Here is a 23,633-nt window from a genome sequence, read left to right as displayed (position 1 = left end):
TGGAGAAACATCTCCAGTAAGTCACCCGAGCACACCTGCAGAAGCTCAGCCGAGTACATCTTCGGCAGCTCAGCTGAGCTCTTCCTCTGCGGTGGGAGCATCACCCTTTTCTGCTCCTCTGGATATTAACCCTCGTTTTGGGAGGGTTGCAATGAGGTGCACAAGATGTCATGGCCTTATTGTTCATGCGGAGACCAGTGTTTCCCTCATAAACAATAGGATAGACCAGCACATCTGTGGTCCTTGTTAGTATTCCCATTCTTTCTTTCCTCTTTCCCTTTATGAACACAATGGTTCTTTTAAGAGCCAACCTTACCTCTTAACTTTTTTTTAAAAAATTTAAATGACTTTTTTTTTTTTTTTACCGTACGCGCAATTTAAAAAAACAAAAAAAGTTTAAACACCCTACAAGGTCCTTGAGGGACTACTACAGAAATGAGAAAAGCATAGAGAAGAGTAGTGAAAAAAAGTGAGCATTACAGTAAATGTGTCATAACTCCAGAAATTTCACACTTACCTGACAATGAAAATAACTTAATAAAAAATAAGTGATTTATTTAACTTTATATAAAGAAGTTTATTTTTCATATTTATCCTTTCTCAATCTGTAAAAAAAGAAAAAGGTATTAATATTTAACAATACATTTTAGAATACAGTGCACATATTTTCATATTTCAACAAACATTTTTTTGCCCGTTTTTTGCTGTTTTCAGAATATATTGCATTTCACTGTAAATCGTAAAAGCAATTGCATTCATCACTTAACAGCGGGCAAGAAAAAAAAACAATCTGAAAGATTGTTTAAAAAAAGCCCAGAATCTCTTCTCACTAAAACATACCATAATAGAAATGTTACATTTGCAATAAAAATCTCACCTAAGAACAATAACTAATTCCAGTAAATATCGTCTGAAAATTGTGTTGCATAAGCATAATCACCAAAATAATTTGTGTCACAGAAGTCCACAATGCAAATTATTACCTTTCCTTTAGGCCAAATGGTAATTTTTAAAATATTTTTTGATGACATTTCCAATGGTAATCCAATTAAATTGTAATAATGTTTTGTACAGATGTTGCAATTTCTGTCTAAAATTTTGGTTTCAGAAAAATTAAATAGGAATTTGCTAAATCAAAAGGCAAACGTTGCTTGAAAACCAATTGAGAATCATTACACAGTGTCCAACCTTTTTCACATTTAAGAAAAACTGTGTAATGACCAGAAGTTACAATAGGTCCATCATGGAAAATTATTGCAACTGTGACAAAAGTTTTTCCAGAAATTGATAATTGCTGTCCTGTAAATTTCTTTATTAAAGTGTCCAATTTTGTTCCATCAGCTCTACAACGTTGCATCATTAAAATTACATACTGTCCATATTTCTTTAAAAATAACGTTGAAAACATGTCTGATTTACATTTAGAACATTCCATGTTGTGATTGGCATCTTTAACTAATTTACTAAAAGTCACTGATTTAGTCTCTGGCAATGTTAAATAGATAAACCTTTCTGAATCAACATTAGAGCTGCATGTGTAGAAACAGTTTTCACAACTATGTTCCCATTTATAACAGAGACCAAACAAATTTTCAATTTCTATCCCTTCATCTTCAAGTACCAAAAGGATGTACATCAAGAATTCCTGTGCATCTTGCTGGACATTTTGAGAAAACTGTGTTCGTCCTGAACAAACATCTAATAGATTTCTAATTTCAGTCGCACTTTCTATTTTAGCTTTATCAACACTCAGCTTCTCATAAAGAAGACTTAGCACAGAACAGAATCTTTTTTCATGATTTTCTATTATCTGCTCTTGCAAACTTTCAAGATAAAATACAACATTCAGCACTACATTTGCGTAGCAGTTGACACCAGAGATATTTTCAAAATGGCAACCAACAACCTCTTCAACATTGTCCTTTTTCTTTTTGCTTTCAATCACATGACTCTCTTTTTGTTTTCTCTTCTGTACATCCTCATTACAGATATTCTCAATTCTCCTTTTCCGACAAACAACACGTTTCTCCAACACAGGATACTGACCTAAATGAGGAGCATAGGTTCTTCTTAATCTATTATACTCCTTAACACAATTTGCATCAGCACTAACTTTTGAGTCATCAAAGTCTATCATGAATAAACCAGATAATGTTTTCACTTGTGACAAAGCAACATATGCCATACCTTCTTTGAACACAGTAGATCCAATGTTTCCAAATGCACTATCAACAGTTAATCCTTGACACTTGTGAATAGTTACAGCATATGCTAGAGAAAATGGAAACTGCTTCCTACGTACATATAAGTCTTTCACAAGCAAAAAACGGACTGAACAACGACTAATGTCTTTTACCTCTTCAATCTGATCAAATTTTATTTTTAAAAACTCAATTCCTTCTTTTTTCTGGTAGTTAACAAAACCCACAACTTTACCCATAGCTCCATTTACTAAACCTTTTTCAACATCCAAATTTCTCCTTAAAAATACTCGACAGTTCATGCAAAGATATAGATTTTTTTTCTAATCCAGCTGTTTTAGAAATGTTCTTCTCTAGAGAATCCAATTTATTTTTCAGTTCGCCTGTTAATGTAATAGTAATTCTTTCATGTTTGATTTTGTCCACTGCTTCCATTTTCTTAATCTCTTCCTTTTCCAATTTCAAAAGTTCCTCATTAAATATTGAACATTCACGTAGTGTTGGCATTAAGCAGATTACAGTATTTTTTTCTGCAATGTTCTTGTATATTTTCTCTGCAACTATTTCTTCACTTGGAAATAAATTATGTAGCAACCGACTCTGTAATGCTTTTCTGCCAACTTCTGTGAGTAGTCCAATTCTGATATCATGTTTTCCACCAAATAACACGTCATAGTCTCTTTTTAGAATTTGCTGCATTCTTAAATGCACAAAGGCAAGCATTACGTTTGATACCATGCTTACCTCATCAATAATGAGAAATTGCATCTTTTTCAACACTCTTGAAACTTCGAAACATGCTTCGCCAGTTAGCTTGTGATATTCTATTTTGTTCTCATGCTCCACTGGTAACATTAGCAAGCGATGGAGAGTAATTCCTTTAATATTATATGCTGCTAACCCAGTTGGAGCAGTAACAACACAAGATAAAGTTGAATCAGTTTTTTGCTGTAGGTAGCTTCTGATGACTTTAATTAAGAAACTTTTCCCAGTTCCAGCTTGTCCACTCACATACAACCTAATTGGTTCAAATGATGTGCATGTGCACTCTTTATTTTCATGTAGTAATCCGTGATCAATTTTTTTTCTGACTTCTTCATAAATTTGTCGTTGTTCTTCATTCAGTTGTTGTTCCAAATCTGGTAACTCTATTAAATCTTCCTGAGCTTGATTCATAGCCGTTTCCACTTCAGTCATGGCTATTGCAGCTTCATTTTCTAAGATTGGCTGTCCAAGTGGATCTTGACTGAGCGTTCCAGAACTTTGGCTGTCTTGAGAACTGTCTCTAGCTACTTCAGCTGCAATTGTAGCTTCCTGTTCAATTTCTTCGTTTAACATTTGGACATAATTCCTGAAAATACTGCATTCAATGGTATCTTTACATGCATTGAATGAATCCTCATAGCTTTGAAATTCTCCAAGTAGTTCGTCCTCTGTACGCCATGGTTTAAACAGCTGTAAAAGTGCCAAGTAGTAAAATTCCTTTTTGTCAGGAGTGTCACAACTCAGCTTCCTGTGATTAATCAAACTTCCTTTTGTTTGCTTCACTAAACATCCTTCCTCACCAATGACTTTATATTTTCCATTGTTGATGTCTTCTGTGGCTTTCCGTGAAAAAATGTAGTTCTGCAGCACTTCATAAAGACACATGTTCTCAAGATGATGACTTCTTTTTGGGTAATATGTGTCCAACATGTTTGTTTTCAAAATATCTGTACTTTCTGGGTCGTTCTCGGCCAAATATTCAATTTCTCCAACAGATTTCAGTACCCGATTTCGCATTCCTGCAAGGCCTAAACTGACCCAAATTATTCTTCTTGATTTCGAGTAGAGACTTGCAGATGATAACCTATCTGAACATTCGTAGGATCCAATTTCTCGATGTGATAACATCTTTAAACTGAAACTGTACAGCTTCTTACTGACAGTCTTCTCGTGAGAAATCTCTTCCCACATTTCCTTCAATTCTGTTTTCTCAGATTTAGTGATGTAAGATGTCACATACCGAGCAACAGCAATAGAATTGTCTGCCACATACTGAATATCCATGTTAGCATTCCACATGGATAAAATGACTGGGTTGTAGTCATTTATATATTTTGACTCTTCTTTTCTTCTTAGGTTGTACGTATTTTTGGGAGATTTTCTTGTAATAGTATGTCGCACAGCTGACATAAAACTGTTCACTCTTCCTTTTGAAAGAACAGGTCTAGGAAATCCAAATCAACATTTTGTGTAGAATTTATCTTTGGTCTTGTACTTCCGTCGACAGTATTTTCCACACCGATGACTTTGGAAACGTAAAACTTGCTCTTTTTACTTTTTCTCTTCTGTGCTTTTAGGTATAGCACATGTTGCATATTCTTCAATGAAAGATAACACTGCTTCATCAGCATCTGTTCCAAATTTTGGTGCATCCTTGATCCACAACAGCATATGAATGTGAGGAGCACCTCTTGCTTGGTACTCTTTTCTCCAAAAGAAATCCACAACTTCACCAAGTGGTGGATTTTTTTTATTGCTGATGAAGGACATCATAGCATCAAATCTATGATTGAAATATCTGCAAACATTAACCGGATCCAATGAGCACAGTTCTCCTGCTGTCTTGTATTCGATGTTTTTAATGTTTGAATTTGCCTCTCGTAGAAAATCCAGTAAATCATCCCAAGCGTACTCGGCACAGCTTAGGGTTAGGAACCATGTTGGAGTTCCTAAATTCCGTAACATACATTTCAATTCTCCATGGCGTCGGTACCAATATTCATTCGTCCCACGCTGACAAGCCATTAGATTGATCAATTGTGATTCCAAATGATCATCTCGCTGCTGCACTTTGTTCATAAAATCCTTAGCAGACACATTATGTAGATGTGTTCCCCTTTTTAAATGTGGTTTACTGCATAAGATAGTGCAGACAAGTCACTTTCAAATAACAGATGGAACAAATAAGGAATACTTTGACGAAATCTGGGATCTTCTGCATATAATCTTGTAGTCCGATACTCAGAAGCAGGAATCTGGACTGGACGTTCATCGTATCGTCCACCTTCTCCTGTAGGAAACAGCTGGGGAAAACAACGAGCTTCCAAGCTCTCCTCCCATACACTCACAGGAGTTCCTTGTGCTTTTTTCATTTGAAACAGATCAATGGTGTTTGCCATTACTTCTTTGGAATGAAGAGGATGTATGCTGAAATGTTCATAAATTTCTTCTTCTTTTGACTTGTCAACTTTTTCAATTTGCCCAGTTGGTGTTTGTGTGTCTCCTAGTACATCCTCTTCATCTTCTTCTATATAAATTGATTCATACCGTTTATTATTTTTTTTCAAATACAAATTTGCTCTTTGTACTTTTCATACATCTACCAGCTCCTGCCAAATTTTCTTACTCTTTGTAGGTACACCATTAACCAGAATAACTAATGGTTCAGTTTCCAAAGTATCTGTATCAATAGTTTCCATATTTTTTTTCAAATCCAACGGCAAATAGACAACTCTTCCTTTTAAACCTCTCTGTAAATCTGAAGGAGGTAATTTGCCTGTTTTTGGCTCCATACGTACTATGGTCTGGAACGGATGAACACATTGAATGAGTATAGACTCATACGTATTTAAATCAGAAAGTTCTGCAGGAACTTCAACCAATTCTAAATTATTATGTACAGCTCTAGCTGGCATTTTATGTTCTTCTAACTTGTTGTAACAGTATTTACAAATACGATGATCTTCACCCAATTCAAAACAATTTTCAAGAAATATATATGTTGCGAAATCCTTCCACTTATAATTATCTTCTTCTTCACTTTTTTTGTAGAGATCAACATTCCTTGTTTGGATTTTATAATGGCTTCTCCGGCAACAAATACAAGTAATATTTGGTCTTTCATTAGAGATGATAGCAAATTTTGTTATTTGATCTTCAAATTTCTTATTTACGGAGGGTTCTACATTCTCTTCCACATTTTCCTCAATAACTGTGTCATTCCCTGCACTTTCTTGTTCCGGACCAAAGTAACTTAACTGAATTTCATCAGTAACCTTCTCAACATCTGATACAGATCCACGGAACAGAGCCTTATTCAACTCATTTAACTTTAATGCTGGACTTTTAGCAAAATACAATCTTCTCACAAATTTTCTAATTTCAGTATGATGAACTGCCAGCATCCTAAAATGGTGAAAAACACTTTGACACACTTTCCTAGATATACAAGCCAGAGAATGTCCTTGCAAACCAGTATTCTCTCTCACTCTGCATGGATCTAGTCCTTGAAGCACCTTAATCTTCTGTTTAACACTCTTTTTACTATATTCTCTTAAAAACTCACGTAATTTATCAATAGATTCCTGTCGCACAGTACAAATACTACTACAATTCCAAGTATACACTGGGGCTTTAGGACGTCTCCCCATAACCTCATCCGCAATCACTTCTTCCTCATTTCTTGGAACCATTTTCTCCTTTTCCATTATACAACCATCTTTTACTTCATATGCTCGTCCACTGGTGTCAACTGCATGCAGCAAACTATTACTTTGAAGATAACTCTCTTCATTAAAAAATGGTTCAGTACTTGAACTATGCATCCATTCTCCTAAAAACACTTTACAAAAGTAATTTATTTTTACTACTCTTTTCGTTTTGCTTTGTGACTTAATTACATTAACTATTTTTTCTAATGTACGCATCCTGTTCAAAATTAAAATGAATAGTTTTCTTTTTAAATCTAAAGCCTTATGTCGGGTACCCCACAACGCTTACCTCTGCTTGTGGAGTGATTCCGCAGAGATGACAAGAGCGCCCGTCCCTGTACCCACCTGACCCTCGTGGAAGGTAGAACCCAGCAGGGATGAGATGGACGCAGGGAAGGGAGCCAAAAGGAAGGTAGGGGGTTGGGAGTGTAGGGTTCTCGAAGACGACTGGAAAGGAAGAACAAAGACCCAGCTTAGTGAGGGGGCCCCAACTCCTTTGTCTACACACCCCGTAATCCACACACAGAAATGCTCGTGTCCCCCCTTTGGAAGACTTACCAGTGCGCAGCAGTCCACGAGTCTTAACGATACTGGCAGCCCAGCGAGGCTTTTCTGATTCAGGTGCTGGCCTGCGAGCTCTTCCGTCAGCAAAGAAGGCGCTTCTGCGCGTCTCGTGTCCAAGAGTGCTCTTACTCCAGAGGCACTCCTGTAAGGCACACGTTCCGCTGGGCGCTGCTTGACACTGGGGTATCCTGACCCACAACAGCGTCAGTGCAACGGAACTTCAATAGTCAAAACAAAAGGAACCCCCCAAAACAGCTCCTCAACGCTCCTGCGTGGTTGGGGACAAAATTACCATATAGCGCTCCTGCGCGGATAAAGAGCCAAGCGATACCAGCGCCCCAGCGCGATGTATGGAAAACAAAACAAAACAAGACAAATGCGCTCCAGCGCGGCGGACTTGAAGCAAAGAAAATGCGCACCAGCGCGGTGGAAACAAAACACGGCTCCAAGCGCTCCGGCGTCGTGAACCGAAACCAGGAAACTTGCGCTCCAGCGCGGCGGGTGTTAACAAGGCTAATGCACTCCAGTGCGGGGAGAAACCAGATCAACCCTCACGATGCTCCACAGCACGGCGAGTCCGCTTCTGGTTGTCTTCTGGAATACGAAGCAACGACTCCGGCGGGAAACGCGCTGTTTAAGCGTTTTCCCCCGGAAGTGGTTTCCTGACCTGTTGCTGGTGTTGCAAGACTAGACCGGGACTTCACTTCCGCCCGGAAGTGAGGCTCCCGATCATTCTGTGTGTGTATTAGCGGACGGAACGGGAGCACCGGCAAGCGCCGTAACCATGACAGTACCCCCCCCCAAAACAGGTCCCCCCCCGACACCCCCAGAAACCCAGAAGGGAGAAGCAGGGCGAGGGCTTAAGGGGTGACTCAGATGAAAAGCACGGACGAGAACGGGAGCATGACGAACATGGGACAAGGGCTCCCAAGACCGTTCGTCCGGACCATAACCCTTCCAGTCCACCAGGTAGAACAGCTTACCCTTGGTACGACGGGACCCCAGGATGGCCCTGACCTCGTACTCTACGTGGTCCTCCACCACCACCGGAGAAGGAGGAGAGGGAACAGAGCTACCAGCACGGACCGGCTGCAGAAGGGAGACGTGGAAAACAGGATGGATCCGCATATGCGGAGGAAGAGAGAGCCTCATAGCCACAGGGTTAACCACCTTCTCAACGACAAAGGGACCCACGAAACGGGGCAACAGTTTTTTGGGACCATGCACATTGAGGTGCCGAATGGATAGCCACACCCGGTCTCCCACGCAGTACACAGGTTCCTGCTGTCGATGAGCGTCCGCGTGTGTCTTATAGGTGTCTTTCGCCTTGGCCAACTCAAACCGCGCTTGCTGCCATAGTCCGCGCAGGGAAGCGTGATAGGCCCGTACCGTCGGCAACAGGCTGGCCCGGGGAACTTCCCACGCAGAGGAGCGAGGATGACGTCCTTGGAGACAAAAGAAGGGAGACATGCCGATGGCCGAGTGCCTGCCATTGTTGTAGGCGTATTCCGCCATCCAGAGTACTTCGGACCACTCCTTTTCGACCGTAAGCAGCAAACAACTGAGGTACTGCTCCATGGTGTGGTTCGTCCTCTCGGCCTGACCATCGGTCTGGGGGTGGTACGCTGAGGACAAGCGTACTTCCATCTCCAGGATCCTGCACACCTCCTTCCAGAAACGGGACACGAATTGCGATCCCCTGTCCGTTATAACCACCGAAGGAATGCCATGGAGACGCACCACCTCGTGTACGAAGATGGAAGCCAGCGCCGCTGCCGTGGGCAATTTCGGTAAGGGCACAAAATGTGCCATCTTCGAGAGATGATCAATGATGGTGAGAACCGTGGTATGCCCCGTCTTGGTGATGGGCAGTTCCACCACGAAATCCATGGAGACGGTGTGCCAAGGATACGGGGGCACAGGAATGGAACGCAGGAGACCAACAGGAGGCTCCGATCTGTTCTTACTTAAAAGACAAACGGTACAGCTTGTTACATGTTTCCTAGTGTCGGGTACCATAGTAGGCCACCAAAACTGTCGTCGCAGGAGCTCAAGTGTTTTATGAAACCCAGGATGGCTGGATAGGACATGGTCGTGGCACAGAGTGACTGCCTTCTGCTGACTGGGTAACCCAGGCAGGTACAGCCTATCTCTTCGGTATAACAAGCCGTCCACGCAAGTCACCCCTTGGTGTTCATTCGCCAGGGCCTCTAGATCGCAACGCCTCGCGTCTTCTTCCACCTGCGCAAGGAACTCGGAGGATGTTACTGCACCCTGGAAGCGTGTTTCTGGTAGTATGGGAGCGGGCTCAGTGGTTTCGACCTCTTCGTCGGCCTCTCCTAGCCGTGAGAGGGCATCGGCTTTGGCGTTTTCTTTTCCAGGCCGGTACGTGATCACGAAGTCATATTCATTGAAGAACAGAGTCCACCGCAGCTGTCGGGCGGTGAGAGCACGTGCCGACCGTAGAAACTGGAGGTTTCTGTGGTCTGTGAAGATGGTCACAGTGTGTTTTGCGTCCTTTAAGAAGTGGTGCCATTCCTCGAACGCGGTCTTGATAGCCAGGAGCTCCCTGTCGGACACCATATAGTTGCGTTCCGCGGGTTGGAGTTTCTTGGAGTAAAAGGCTACCGGATGCAATTGTCCTGTGCTGGTGTTTCGTTGGGAGAGAACGCCCCCTAAGGCGTCTTTGGAGGCGTCTGCTTCCACCATGAATGGTTGCTCTGTATCTGGGTGCACCAACACCGGGGCTATGGTAAAACGCTTTTTTAGTTCTCGAAATGCGTTGTCCGCTGCCTGATCCCAACTGAAGCGTACTCCTTTGCGCAGCAAGCGGGTGATAGGAGCTACCATCTCTGAGAAACCTGTAATGAATCTACGGTAGTAGTTAGAAAAACCAAGGAACCGTTGCACCCCTTTGACGGACTCCGGGGGAGGCCAGGAGAGGATTGCTTCCACCTTTTTATTATCCATGTGGATGCCTGCGGGAGTAATGACGTGACCCAGGAATTCAACAGAGGTGACGTGAAAAACGCTCTTCTCCAGTTTCACGTATAAACGGTGGTTTCCCAGCTGTTGAAGGACGGAACGGACATGTTGTACGTGTTCCGCAGTGGATTGCGAAAAAATCAGGATATCGTCTATGTAGACCACACCAAAGATATCTATGAAGTCCCTCAACACCTCGTCAATAAAATACTGGAACGCTGCGGGGGCGTTACAGAGACCGAAAGGCATGACCTGGTACTCGAATAGACCAAACTTCGTCCGGAAGGCAGTTTTCCATTCGTCACCCTTTCGGACTCTGACGAGATGGTAAGCACCCCGCAGGTCCAGCTTAGTGTAAATGGAGGCGTCTTTCACCCTTTCCAGCAGATTGGTGATTAACGGCAGGGGGTAGCGATTTTTTATGGTGATGGCGTTCATCGCACGAAAGTCAATACAGGTCCTCAAATCGCCTTCTTTCTTGGACACGAAGAAAAGAGGAGAGGAAACGGGAGACCTGGAATGGCGGATGAACCCGTTGGCCAGATATTCGTCCAGGTAGGACCGAAGGTGTAGGTTTTCCTTCTCCGTAAGGGAATAGATTCTACTGCATGGCAATGTGGAACCAGGAATCAGATCTATTCGGCAGTCGAACGTCCGATGTGGTGGCAGCGTGTTGGCCCCTTTTTTGTCGAACACGTCAGCTAGGTCCTGATACTCCTCTGGTATCGCTACTTGGGAAACCATCCCCATTCCATGTGCTGGTAGCGATCGCGCTTGTATGGAACGATCTTCCAGGAGGTTGTTCGTAGCATAACAGAGTCCACAACAGTGTTCCGAGTCTAAATGTATCACTCTGGATACCCAATCAATGCGGGGGTTGTGCTTCACTAACCATGGCAATCCCAAAATCACCTTGAACTGAGGTGCGTCTATGACGTCAAAGCAGATAGACTCGGCGTGGTGATTGGCAAAGGACATAGTCATGAGCTCGGTTCTATGCCGGATAGGTCCGGAGGTTAAGTCCGTTCCGTCAACAGCCGTGACGTTTTCGGGTTGGGCCTTGGACACTCTGTTTATGCCCAAGGCATTCGAGAATCTGGCATCCATAAAGCAGCCTGTTGCACCGGAGTCCACCATTGCAGTTACCTGCCAGATTCGTCCCGCCGGATTCTGTAACGAAACGTCCACCACCACGTGGTGACTGCCGTCGAAAACAGCAGGGATCGCTAAGGCGTCATACGAAAAACCCAGAGGACGGATCCCGTTGTCTACTGGGTTTCCTCGTTTCCTGTCCGGTCCACCTTGGTGACGGGCAGGGCAAAAGGTCTTCTGCCCCGAGGTTTGGATGGCTTCACCGGGCATTCCCTCACGAAATGTCCGCTTTTCCCACAGTACAGACATTGGTTCTGCTTTCTTCTTCGTTCCCTTTCTTGGTTCGACAAGGGCCCTCTTACGCCCCCGATTTGCATGGGTTCCGTGGCCTCACCCTGGGGGGCGGTTTCCTCTCTGGCCTTCTCCGTTCCCTTTTCTCTATAGGACAGGAAACGGGTGTCACCGCCTTTTCCCTTCTCGGTTCGTCGTTCCTGGAGCCGGAAGTTCATCTTCACCACTAGGTCGATAAAAGGACCTATTTCCTCCGGGGTGTTGGGGAACTGGGAGATGAGATCCTTCAGGTCGTCTCGTAAACCCCGGTAGAACACCGACACCTTCTTATCCTCAGGCCACTGGGACTCGATCACTAGCCTGCTGAACATGGTGATATAGTGCAGTAGGTCCTGGTTGCCTTGTTTTAAATTAAGCAGCTCATTGTCCGCTGCTTGCACAAAGGTGTGACGAGCGAACATACGTCGCATAGATTCCTTGAACGTCGGAAGGTGATGTAGCATGGGGTCATCATGTTCCACCAATACGATGGACCACTGAGCTGCGTCTCCGCCCATGTAGGACAGAATGTAGGCTACTTTTGATGCATCATCGGGAAAGGCCGCGTTTCTGGCCATGAAATGCAAGTGGCACTGATGAATGAAGATGCCATACTTGGTGCTGTCACCGTAGAAGCGTTCAGGTGGTGCCAGCTGTACGGGATGAGGAGTGACGACCTGTATGGCGGCGTTTGGGTTGGTGGCAGTGGAGGACCCCCCATAGGTGAATGTCGGCTGTCGTAGGAGGCCTTCCTGTATGACCCTGGGGCTAGGGGTAGTACCCCAAGGACTGGTGACCCCAGCTGCCATCTGGTCCTGCAGAGCGGTAATGTCGTGGCGTAAGCCACGGTTTTCCGCTTGCATGGCAGACAGCATGAGGGCTATGTCTTGTAACGTGACCTCTGGGTCGCCCATGTCGTCTAGGCAGAATGAAGAACGTGGGCTTCGTATTCTGTCGGGTACCCCACAACGCTTACCTCTGCTTGTGGAGTGATTCCGCAGAGACGACAAGAGCACCCGTCCCTGTACCCACCTGACCCTCGTGGAAGGTAGAACCCAGCAGGGATGAGATGGACGCAGGGAAGGGAGCCAAAAGGAAGGTAGGGGGTTGGGAGTGTAGGGTTCTCGAAGACGACTGGAAAGGAAGAACAAAGACCCAGCTTAGTGAGGGGGCCCCAACTCCTTCGTCTACACACCCCGTAATCCACACACAGAAATGCTCGTGTCCCCCTTTGGAAGACTTACCAGTGCGCAGCAGTCCACGAGTCTTAACGATACTGGCAGCCCAGCGAGGCTTTTCTGATTCAGGTGCTGGCCTGCGAGCTCTTCCGTCAGCAAAGAAGGTGCTTCTGCGCGTCTCGTGTCCAAGAGTGCTCTTACTCCAGAGGCACTCCTGTAAGGCACACGTTCCGCTGGACGCTGCTTGACACTGGGGTATCCTGACCCACAACAGCGTCAGTGCAACGGAACTTCAATAGTCAAAACAAAAGGAACCCCCCAAAACAGCTCCTCAACGCTCCTGCGTGGTTGGGGACAAAATTACCATATAGCGCTCCTGCGCGGATAAAGAACCAAGCGATACCAGCGCCCCAGCGCGATGTACGGAAAACAAAACAAAACAAGACAAATGCGCTCCAGCGCGGCGGACTTGAAGCAAAGAAAATGCGCACCAGCGCGGTGGAAACAAAACACGGCTCCAAGCGCTCCGGCGTCGTGAACCGAAACCAGGAAACTTGCGCTCCAGCGCGGCGGGTGTTAACAAGGCTAATGCACTCCAGTGCGGGGAGAAACCAGATCAACCCTCACGATGCTCCACAGCACGGCGAGTCCGCTTCTGGTTGTCTTCTGGAATACGAAGCAACGACTCCGGCGGGAAACGCGCTGTTTAAGCGTTTTCCCCCGGAAGTGGTTTCCTGACCTGTTGCTGGTGTTGCAAGACTAGACCGGGACTTCACTTCCGCCCGGAAGTGAGGCTCCCGATCATTCTGTGTGTGTATTAGCGGACGGAACGGGAGCACCGGCAAGCACCGTAACCATGACACCTTAGCTACAATGGCCTCAATATCTTTTTTTCTCTTGTAAAATTTAGCTCTTTTCTTATATTTTTTCACATCCTTTAACAAATTGGACATCACTCTTCTCTGAAACATTTTCCTACGGATCTCTTTAAATGCTGATTTTCTTTTCAAGTTAATTTTTATAGCTTCTGCTTGTACATTAGCATTTAGTAAATTCTCACTATTCACTTGTTGTTTTCTACTTGAAACAGTTTTTCCAATGGGGCATTTTTTAAATTTTTCCTTTTTTTGAATATATTTTTAAAGAATTCCTTTGTCTGCTTACCAGAAGACTTTTTCTTTTTCCCAACATGAGCATCTTCAACTAACTTGGGTCCTCCAGTTGTCTTCAAATATACATTTTTTTCTGTATTTTTCGCTGTCTTGATTTTATAGGCATCTTATATTTCCTTCACTGCTCTGCAGCAATACCTGAAAGAAACTAAAAAAAAATACCTTTTTGTAATTTTAATATATTACTATATTTGTTATGATCTTTTATTTTCTTATAACACTATCTACCCCTTTCCTACAAGTGAAAAACACAAGAAAATCAACACGAATTTAATCTCTAAGAACAATTCCTGTGTACACACAGACTCTTGGTGTGATTCTAGGCAGAACACGATATTTCATTTGCAAATCAAAAGCACACTTATTTTTTTTTTTGCAACTGTTAATTACTCTAACAGTCTGACATATTTTCTTTACAGTTTAGAGAGGCAGAAAAGAGCACATGTCCAATCAGCTTTTTTAGAGCATGTACATGTGTAACCTGGCTGACTGACTACACTCCATCAAAGATAATGATCCTTGGTGATGTTCAATGCATTAGCGTACCTCACTCCTACCTAAAACACCACACAGTGCTGATTAGTAAGCATGAGTGTACAGGAAAAACAGCTACCTCTCTGCTAAGAGTGTGATTCTGAAGACTATCTACTGTCAGGTGCAAGAGAGACTTGAATGGACCCTTACATAACTGCATAAACACTGTAAACATGTATGTAACACTACATGTATGGTAAGGGTTAATATGAGTTTTTAGCATGTAGCAACTACATGACCCATTGCAAGAGTGGGAGAAAAATCTACCATGTTGATTTCAAATATGTTAGCATTTGCCTCTTATTTGAGATACTGTTTTGGGCTGAATGCTAACCACCACATTTCCAGAAAACAAGCTTCCCCTTTCACATGAAATACATCTCTGACAGCTATTCCTCTGTGCTCCCAGACTCATGCTGTGATTTTACGCAGAAAATGAAATTTGCTTGCCAATTTCAAAGCACACTTACTACTGTTTTCTGTGATTTTAGGCAGAAAATGAAATTTGCTTGCCAATTTCAAAGCACACTTACTACTGTTTTTTCCTGCAAGTGTTAAGTACTCTAACTGTCGCATACATTTTCATTACAGTTTTCAGATACAGAAAAGAGCACATGTGCAAACAGCTTTTTGAGACCATGAACATGTGTGACCTTGTTGACTGATTACACTCCAGCAAAAGAAATCAGCCTTAGTGATGTTAAATGTATTAGCGTTACTCATTGCTACCTGAAACACCACTCACTTGTGAATACTAAGCATGATTCTACAGGATAAACTGCTGGGTGTGTGCTAACAGTCTGCTTATGCATACTGTGTATTTTCAGTTGCAAGAGACATATGCATGGTTACTTCCAAAAAGAACCAGAGAGACACGAAATACATCTCTGACAGCAATTCCTGTGTGCTCACAGACTCATGCTGTGATTTTAGGCAGAAAATGAAATTTGCTTGCCAATTTCAAAGCACACTTACTACTGTTTTCTGTGATTTTAGGCAGAAAATGAAATTTGCTTGCCAATTTCAAAGCACACTTACTACTGTTTTTTCCTCCAAGTGTTAAGTACTCTAACAGTCGCATACATTTTCATTACAGTTTTCTGATACAGAAAAGAGCACATGTGCAAACAGCTTTTTGAGACCATGAACATGTGTGACCTTGGTGACTGACTACACTCCAGCAAAAGAAATCAGCCTTAGTGATGTTAAATGTATTAGCGTTACTCACTGCTACCTGAAACACCACTCACTTGTGAATACTAAGCATGATTCTACAGGATAAACTGCTGGGTGTGTGCTAACAGTCTGCTTATGCAGACTGTGTATTTTCAGTTGCAAGAGACATATGCATGGTTGCTTCCAAAAAGAACCAGAGAGACACAAAATACATCTCTGACAGCAATTCCTCTGTGCTCCCAGACTCATGCTGTGATTTTACGCAGAAAATGAAATTTGCTTGCCAATTTCAAAGCACACTTACTACTGTTTTCTGTGATTTTAGGCAGAAAATGAAATTTGCTTGCCAATTTCAAAGCACACTTACTACTGTTTTTTCCTCCAAGTGTTAAGTACTCTAACAGTCGCATACATTTTCATTACAGTTTTCAGATACAGAAAAGAGCACACGTGCAAACAGCTTTTTGAGACCATGAACATGTGTGACCTTGGTGACTGACTACACTCCAGCAAAAGAAATCAGCCTTAGTGATGTTAAATGTATTAGCGTTACTCACTGCTACCTGAAACACCACTCACTTGTGAATACTAAGCATGATTCTACAGGATAAACTGCTGGGTGTGTGCTAAGAGTCTGCTTATGCAGACTGTGTATTTTCAGTTGCAAGAGACATATGCATGGTTACTTCCAAAAAGAACCAGAGAGACACGAAATACATCTCTGACAGCAATTCCTCTGTGCTCCCAGACTCATGCTGTGATTTTACGCAGAAAATGAAATTTGCTTGCCAATTTCAAAGCACACTTACTACTGTTTTTTCCTCCAAGTGTTAAGTACTCTAACAGTCGCATACATTTTCATTACAGTTTTCAGATACAGAAAAGAGCACATGTGCAAACAGCTTTTTGAGACCATGAACATGTGTGACCTTGGTGACTGACTACACTCCAGCAAAAGAAACCAGCCTTAGTGATGTAGAATGTATTAGCGTTACTCACTGCTACCTGAAACACCACTCACTTGTGAATACTAAGCATGATTCTACAGGATAAACTGCTTTGTGCAATTGATGTCGCTTTTTCCTCACTCTGCCTTTGTATATTCTAACATATGCCAAAGGCAAAAGTGGAACTGGTCCAACCAATTTTGTCCGCAGATTGACAAAGCAAGAAAGCACGTCAACAAATCTGTTTCTGCTTTCCTCAGAGACTATGGTATGGGTTCTATATACCACAACAACTTGCGTTACAACATGCAAGACATTTATAGAGGAGACGGTGTACATTTCAATGATGAAGGGAACAGAGTCTTCCTCTTGAACTTTAGACTCTGCATTGGTACTTACTTGTAGGTACCACAAAAAACACTCAATGAACACAACGGCTCTTTTTAGAGCCCCCTAATATCTTAACACTTAAATTTGTTTTTTTCTTCTTTTTTTTTATTTTCTACCGTACGCGTACGGTAAGCTTACCGTACGCGCTTGGAGCGCGCCTATAGATATATATATATTGATTTAAATGCTATTTTCTCAGCAAATACTGAACACATTTACACCAGACCTACAAAAGGCACATCCCTGAACTGAGGACTACCTCTCTGCCAAATTTCAATTAATTCTGTTCAGCCGTTCGGGCTGTAGCTCGGACTAAAGGTCCTATGGAAAAATGCATGGGAAAACACGTTTTGGGACCCCCCCTTTTTCTCAGCCCCCGCTTGACGAATCCCCCCGAGACTTTCAGGGTAGGAGCGGAGCGGAGCGCCCCACCCATTTTGAAAATTTCACCAGGATTCGTCAATCTGCGCCAAAGTTATTCAAAATAGAATGTTGCGGATTTCCTATGGAAACACGGTCCTAACTATAACTACCTACTGGCGACCGCCAGTAGGTAATATATATATGTAGGTAGTTATAGTTAGGACTTAGTTACTATAGGAAAATGGCAACATTCTATTCGCAATAACTTTGGCGCCGATTGATGAATCTTCGTGACATTTTCAAAACTAATTCTTTGTTGAGATCAGCTCCTATGTTGAAAGTTTGGGGGTGATTCGTCAAGGGGGGGCCGAGAAAAAAGGGGGGTCCCAATACATGTTTTTTCAATGTTAATTTCCATGTGAAACTTTAGACAAGGCTACAGGTCGAACGAGTGAACGGAATTACCCCAAATTTGGTAGGGAGAAGGATCTTGGTCTAGAAAGCACACTTTTGTTTATTTGGTGTAAATCCGTTCAGTAGTTTTTGAGAAATATAGAAATTTACAGATATCGATGTTTGGGATGTCTGCCTTCTGATTGGCTGAGGCGTTACGAGCACGAGCTTGCTGCTGATTGGCTTCGAGCGCTGCGAGCGTTTGCAACTAGGAAGTGTTGGCCGCCATTTTGTGATTCCGTTGAAGTGAGTAAGGGGGAAAAAGGCTGAAAAATGTGGGAAAGAGGAGGGTAGGAGCACTGTAACCTTTGTGGGGTGTTTAGGGTGTGCTATAGAGGGGGTGCGAAGTGCACTAATCATACCTACCGGTGTGAAAGTTCTAGGCTACGAAAATTAAATGAGGTATTGGCTAGTGTGTGATGTTTCTAAGGTGAGCTTGTGCGCAACTCGAGGATTAAAGTGTGAGCCCACACTGTGTGTCTTATGCTGTGAAGTCATGTGCCATGGCCACTGCAGTATAGTTGTGGAAGTAGTGTCCGCATGTCTTTATACCTACTAGGATGAACTACTGACCCGTACTGGTGTGAAAGTCCTGGGTACGGAAAATATGTGAGGTATTGTCTAGAGTCTCATGGAAGGAGGAAGTGTTGCCCGCCATTTTATTATTCCGTTGAAGCAAGTAAGGGGAAAAAAGGGCGAAAAAAGTGAGAAATAGGAGGGTGGGAGCACTGTAACCTCTGTGGGGTGTTTAGGGTGTGCTATAGAGGGGGTGCGAAGTGCACTAATCATACCTACCAGTGTGAAAGTTCTAGGCTACGAAAATTAAATGAGGTATTGGCTAGTGTGTGATGTTTCTAAGGTGAGCTTGTGTGCAACTCGAGGATTAAAGTGTGAGCCCACACTGTGTGTCTTATGCTGTGAAGTCATGTGCCATGGCCGCTGCAGTATAGTTGTGGAAGTAGTGTCCGCATGTCTTTATACCTACTAGGATGAACTACTGACCCGTACTGGTGTGAAAGTCCTGGGTACGGAAAATATGTGAGGTATTGTCTAGAGTCTCATGGAAGGAGGAAGTGTTGCCCGCCATTTTATTATTCCGTTGAAGCAAGTAAGGGGAAAAAAGGGCGAAAAAAGTGAGAAATAGGAGGGTGGGAGCACTGTAACCTCTGTGGGGTGTTTAGGGTGTGCTATAGAGGGGATGCGAAGTGAACTACTCATACCTACCGGTCTGAAAGTGCTGGGTACGGAAATTAAGTGAGGTATTGCGTAGTCTAATGCTGCTAAGGTGAGCTGCTGCGGGAGTCAGGGATGAAAGCGTGAGCCTAAACTGTGTGTCTTATGGTGTGAATTTATGTGCCCTGGCCGCTGCAGCACACCTGTGGAAGTAGTGTCAGCATGTGTTTATACCTACTAGGATGAACTACTGACTCCTACTGGTTTGAAAGTCCTGGGGTACTGACAATATGTGAGGTATTGTCTAGAGTCTCATGGTGCTAAGCTGAGGTGATGCCGGAGTCGGGGATGAAAGCGTGAGCCCAAAATGTGTGAAAAACCATTTTCTGATTCAGTCCGTCACCTGGCATTTGTCCGAGGCATTTGTGAAAACATATCGGAGTTCTTTCTGTGATAAATACCCCTTTGACGCTACCTCTCCCCACATCAGCAGGTAACGCACCCTCTTCCCACATTACCACCATCCCCCAACAACCTTCTAGGGCCTGGAAGTGTCCCTGTGCAGTTGGACAAAGAAGAATCTTAGTCATGTATAGAGTTACATATAAAAAAAATATTTAAAGAAAAGAACAACAAATAAGACTGAAGGGAGTCTGGTGCTGTGGTCGCTGCATGAAGTTGGGGTCACTACCGTTCAGGACTCAGGACACAGTTACACATGTGGGATTGGTTTGTGCTAAATAGGGTAAGTGGTACCAGAAGCATTGAGACTGTATGAGCCTGTGATGATGCTTGATGTGGACGGGTCGCACTGGGAGAAATGTGTCTTGCCTACTGGACTGCGTCATGTGGAATCGGGACTGTATCTGAATTAGGAGGCCTGCTGACTGTAGTATAGGCCAGAGGTAGCGATGAGGAAGGTCCCACAGCCATGTGCATATGTTGGTGGCCTCACCGGCCTGCGTAGTGCAGGTTCAGTGGCACCACTTGTCGGCAGACTTCAATCTGTAAATACTCCTCATTAATCGAAGGGAGTGAGGTGCTGTGGTCGCTGCCACGAAGTTGGGGTCTCTGCCATTCAGGACTCAGGACACAGTTACACATGTGGGATCGGCTTGTGTTAAAGATGGTTAGTGGGAGTACTTGTGGACGGCTTGCATATCGAAATTTGCCTCACTGATCGAAGGGAGTGTGGTGCTGTGGTCACTGCCACTGACTTGGGGTCAGTGTGATTCAGGACTCACGACACAGTTGTGTTAAAGAGGGTTAGTGGCAGCAGAAGTATTGAGACTGTATGAGCCTGTGATGATGCTTGGTGTGGACGGGCCGCACTGGGAGCAATGTGTCTTGGCTACTGGACTGCGTCATGTGGAATCAGGACTCTATCTGAATTGTGAGGCGTGCTGACCGTAGTGTAGGCCAGAGGTAGCGGTGAGCAAGGGCCCACAGCCACATTTATACGTTGGTGGCCCCACAGGCCTGCGTAGTGGAGGTTCAGTGGCACCACATGTCGCCGGCCTTCCATATACAAATACCCCTCACTAATCGAAGGGAGTGTGGGCTGAGGTCGCTGTTACGAAGTTCGGGTCACTGATGTTCAGGACTCAGGACACAGTTACACATGTTGGATCGGTTTGTGTTGAACAGGGTTAGTGGCACCACATGCTGTTGTCCTTGCAAATGGAAGTTTGCCTCGCTGATGAGAGGGAGTCTGGTGCTGTGGTCACAGTCATGGACTTGGGCTCACTGCCATTCAGGACTCAGGACACAGTTACACATGTGGAATTGGCTTGTGTTAAAGAGGGTTAGTGGGACTACGTGTCACCGGCCTTGCATATGGAAATATGTCTAACTGATCAAAGAGTATGCTGCTGTGGTCGCTGCCACGGACTTGGGGTCACTGCCATTCAGGACTCAGGACACAGTTACACATTTGGGATCGGCTTGTGTTGGACAGTGTTAGTTGGCACCACGTGTCCAAAATTCAAATTGTGAGGTCTGCTGCCCGCAGTGTAGACTGCTGAGTGTTCATTTGTACTTGAAAATGAATTTGGTAATTGTACTAAAGCTATAACTAATATAAAAAATGTTCAAGAAGAAAGGATACTAAAAGGATATTATGTAGATTTGAGGCCTGTAATAGTTACTTGCCTAGTGGACTCTGTAGTTAATGAATGAAGAAATAATTTTCATTGTGAGCCCTACTGAGTGCAGTGTAGGCGTATGATGAAAAGATGAAATAAGTATAGAATACATTGACGAAGTGTTGTATTTTCTGAGTAAAATCTTGTTAGCAATTAGTATTTAAAATTGGAATTGCGAGCTGTACTGCCTGTAGTGTAGACTGCTATTCCATGTTAGTTTGCATTTGAAGATTAATTTGGTCATTGTAGTAAAGTTATAACTGATATAAAAAAAAATCTTGAAGCGGGGATACTAAAAGGATAATATGTAGGGTGTAGGACTGTGATAGTTAGTTGCCTACTGGAGTCTGTAGTTGCATATGGAAATACCTCTCATCGATCAAAGGGAGTGTAGTGCTGTGGTCGCTGCCACAGACTTGGGTTGACTGCTATTCAGGACTCAGGACACAGTTACACATGTGGGATCGGCTTCTGTTAAAGAGGGTTAGTGGGACTACGTGTTGCCGGCCTTGCATACTGAAATATGCCTCACTGATCGAAGGGAGTGTGGTGATGTGGTCGCTGCCATGGACTTGGGGTGACTGCCATTCAGGACTCAGGACACAGTTACACATGTGGGATCGGCTTATGTTGAACAGAGTTATTGGCACCATGTGTCACCGCCATTGCATATGGAAATATGCCTAACTAATCAGAGGGAGTATGCTGCTGTGGTCGCTGCCATGGACTTGGGGTCACTGCCATTCAGGACTCAGGACACAGTTCCACATGTGGGATTGTTTGGCTTGTGTTGAACAGAGTTATTGGCACCACCTGTCGCCACCGTTGCATATGGAAATATGCCTAACTAATCAGAGGGAGTATGCTGCTGTGGTCGCTGCCATGGACTTGGGGTCACTGCCATTCAGGACTCAGAACACAGTTCCACATGTGGGATTGTTCGGCTTGTGTTGAACAGAGTTATTGGCCCCACGTGTCGCCGCCGTTGCATATGGAAATATGCCTCACTGATCGAAGGGAGTCTCGTGCTGTGGGGTCACTACGATTCAGGACTTAGGACACAGTTCCACATGTGGGATCGGCTTGTGTTGAAGACGGTTAGTGGCACCCTTTGTCGCCGGTCTTCCACATTGTAGGCCAGAGGTAGCGGTGAGCTAGGGTCCACAGCCACGTGCATACGTTGGTGACCCAAACAAACCTTGCGTAGTACTGGTTCAGTGGCACCACGTGTCGCCGGTCATCCATGTGGAAATACCCCTCGGTGATCGAAGGGAGTCTGGTGCTGTGGTCGCTGCCATTGAGGACTCAGGACACAGTTACACATGTGGGATCGACTTGTGTTGAACAGGGTTAGTTGGCACCACGTGTCACCGGTCTTCCACAGTGTAGGCCGGAGGCAGCAGTCAGCAAAGGCCCACAGGCAGGTGACGTTGACTTGAGCTGCACAGATTGGGAGCATGTGGTCTTCTTAACCCATTATAGTGTCTTACACAATTTGCGTCGCTACTAATCTTGAATTGTGAACCGTGTAATCCCAGTGTAGGGCGGAGGCAGTGGTCAGGATGGGCGCACAGCTATGTGGCGATGATTTATGGTGCAGTGAGTTAGTAGCACCTGACCGTGCGATGATGCGCGGTCTGGGTGGGCCGCACTGGAAGCAAAGTGTCTTGTGAACTGGACTGCGACATCTTCAATCGCCACTGCATCTGAATTGTGAGCGCTGCTGTCCGCATTATAGATCGAAGGCAGTATTCGGTGCAGACATAAGTCTGCGGAGCTGTGCCACTGGGTTCACAGGGGGCCTGTGTTGAGGAGGCCCGTGGTTATGGCGGCAGCCACGTGCCAGGGTGAGGGCTGCCGCTGTAACAGACTCGTTGGTCTTCCCTCAAGTGAACCACGCCTAGGGCCTGGCCTATTTATTCATACTGCTACGCTGGAGTGGCGTACGTTGGAGCAGTCCACTCCGCTTCCGCTTCCAGGGGATGACAACACAGCTACATGACCGAGATCTTCCCTACTGCCTGAGGTAACATGGTTGCGTCCACTGTGCACTACACTACAAGTATCAACAGTATATCTCCACATGGAGAGGTTTGTGCTTTGCATAGTGAGTTCTGTGCAGCACATCAGCGTTACACTTCGCATTGTGTGCTTTATTGTTGAAGGGTGACTTGCCTCCTTCATATATAGTTGGTTGCCACATCTCCCAACATTCAGCTATTGTGTGGCTGAGGGGCATGGTGTTTTGGGAAGGTCCGTTGTCCTGTTTTGCGCTGCCTTGGTGGTAGTAGGGGGGGTGGTGCCGGGGGGAGGCTCTGGTGGTGGTGGCGCTGAGTGTTGTGGTCTTGTTGCGTGTCGGACCTGCATGTTCAGTAGCTCTATCACGTGTTGGTCTTTAGATGTGGCTGTGAGTTGGGTCCAATTCACGGAGTAGATAGTCGACCTCCTTACACCAG

The sequence above is a fragment of the Triturus cristatus genome, chromosome 10 (genome assembly GCF_964204655.1).
Source record: "Triturus cristatus chromosome 10, aTriCri1.1, whole genome shotgun sequence".
Taxonomy (NCBI): domain Eukaryota; kingdom Metazoa; phylum Chordata; class Amphibia; order Caudata; family Salamandridae; genus Triturus; species Triturus cristatus.
This window is presented reverse-complemented; position numbering follows the sequence as displayed.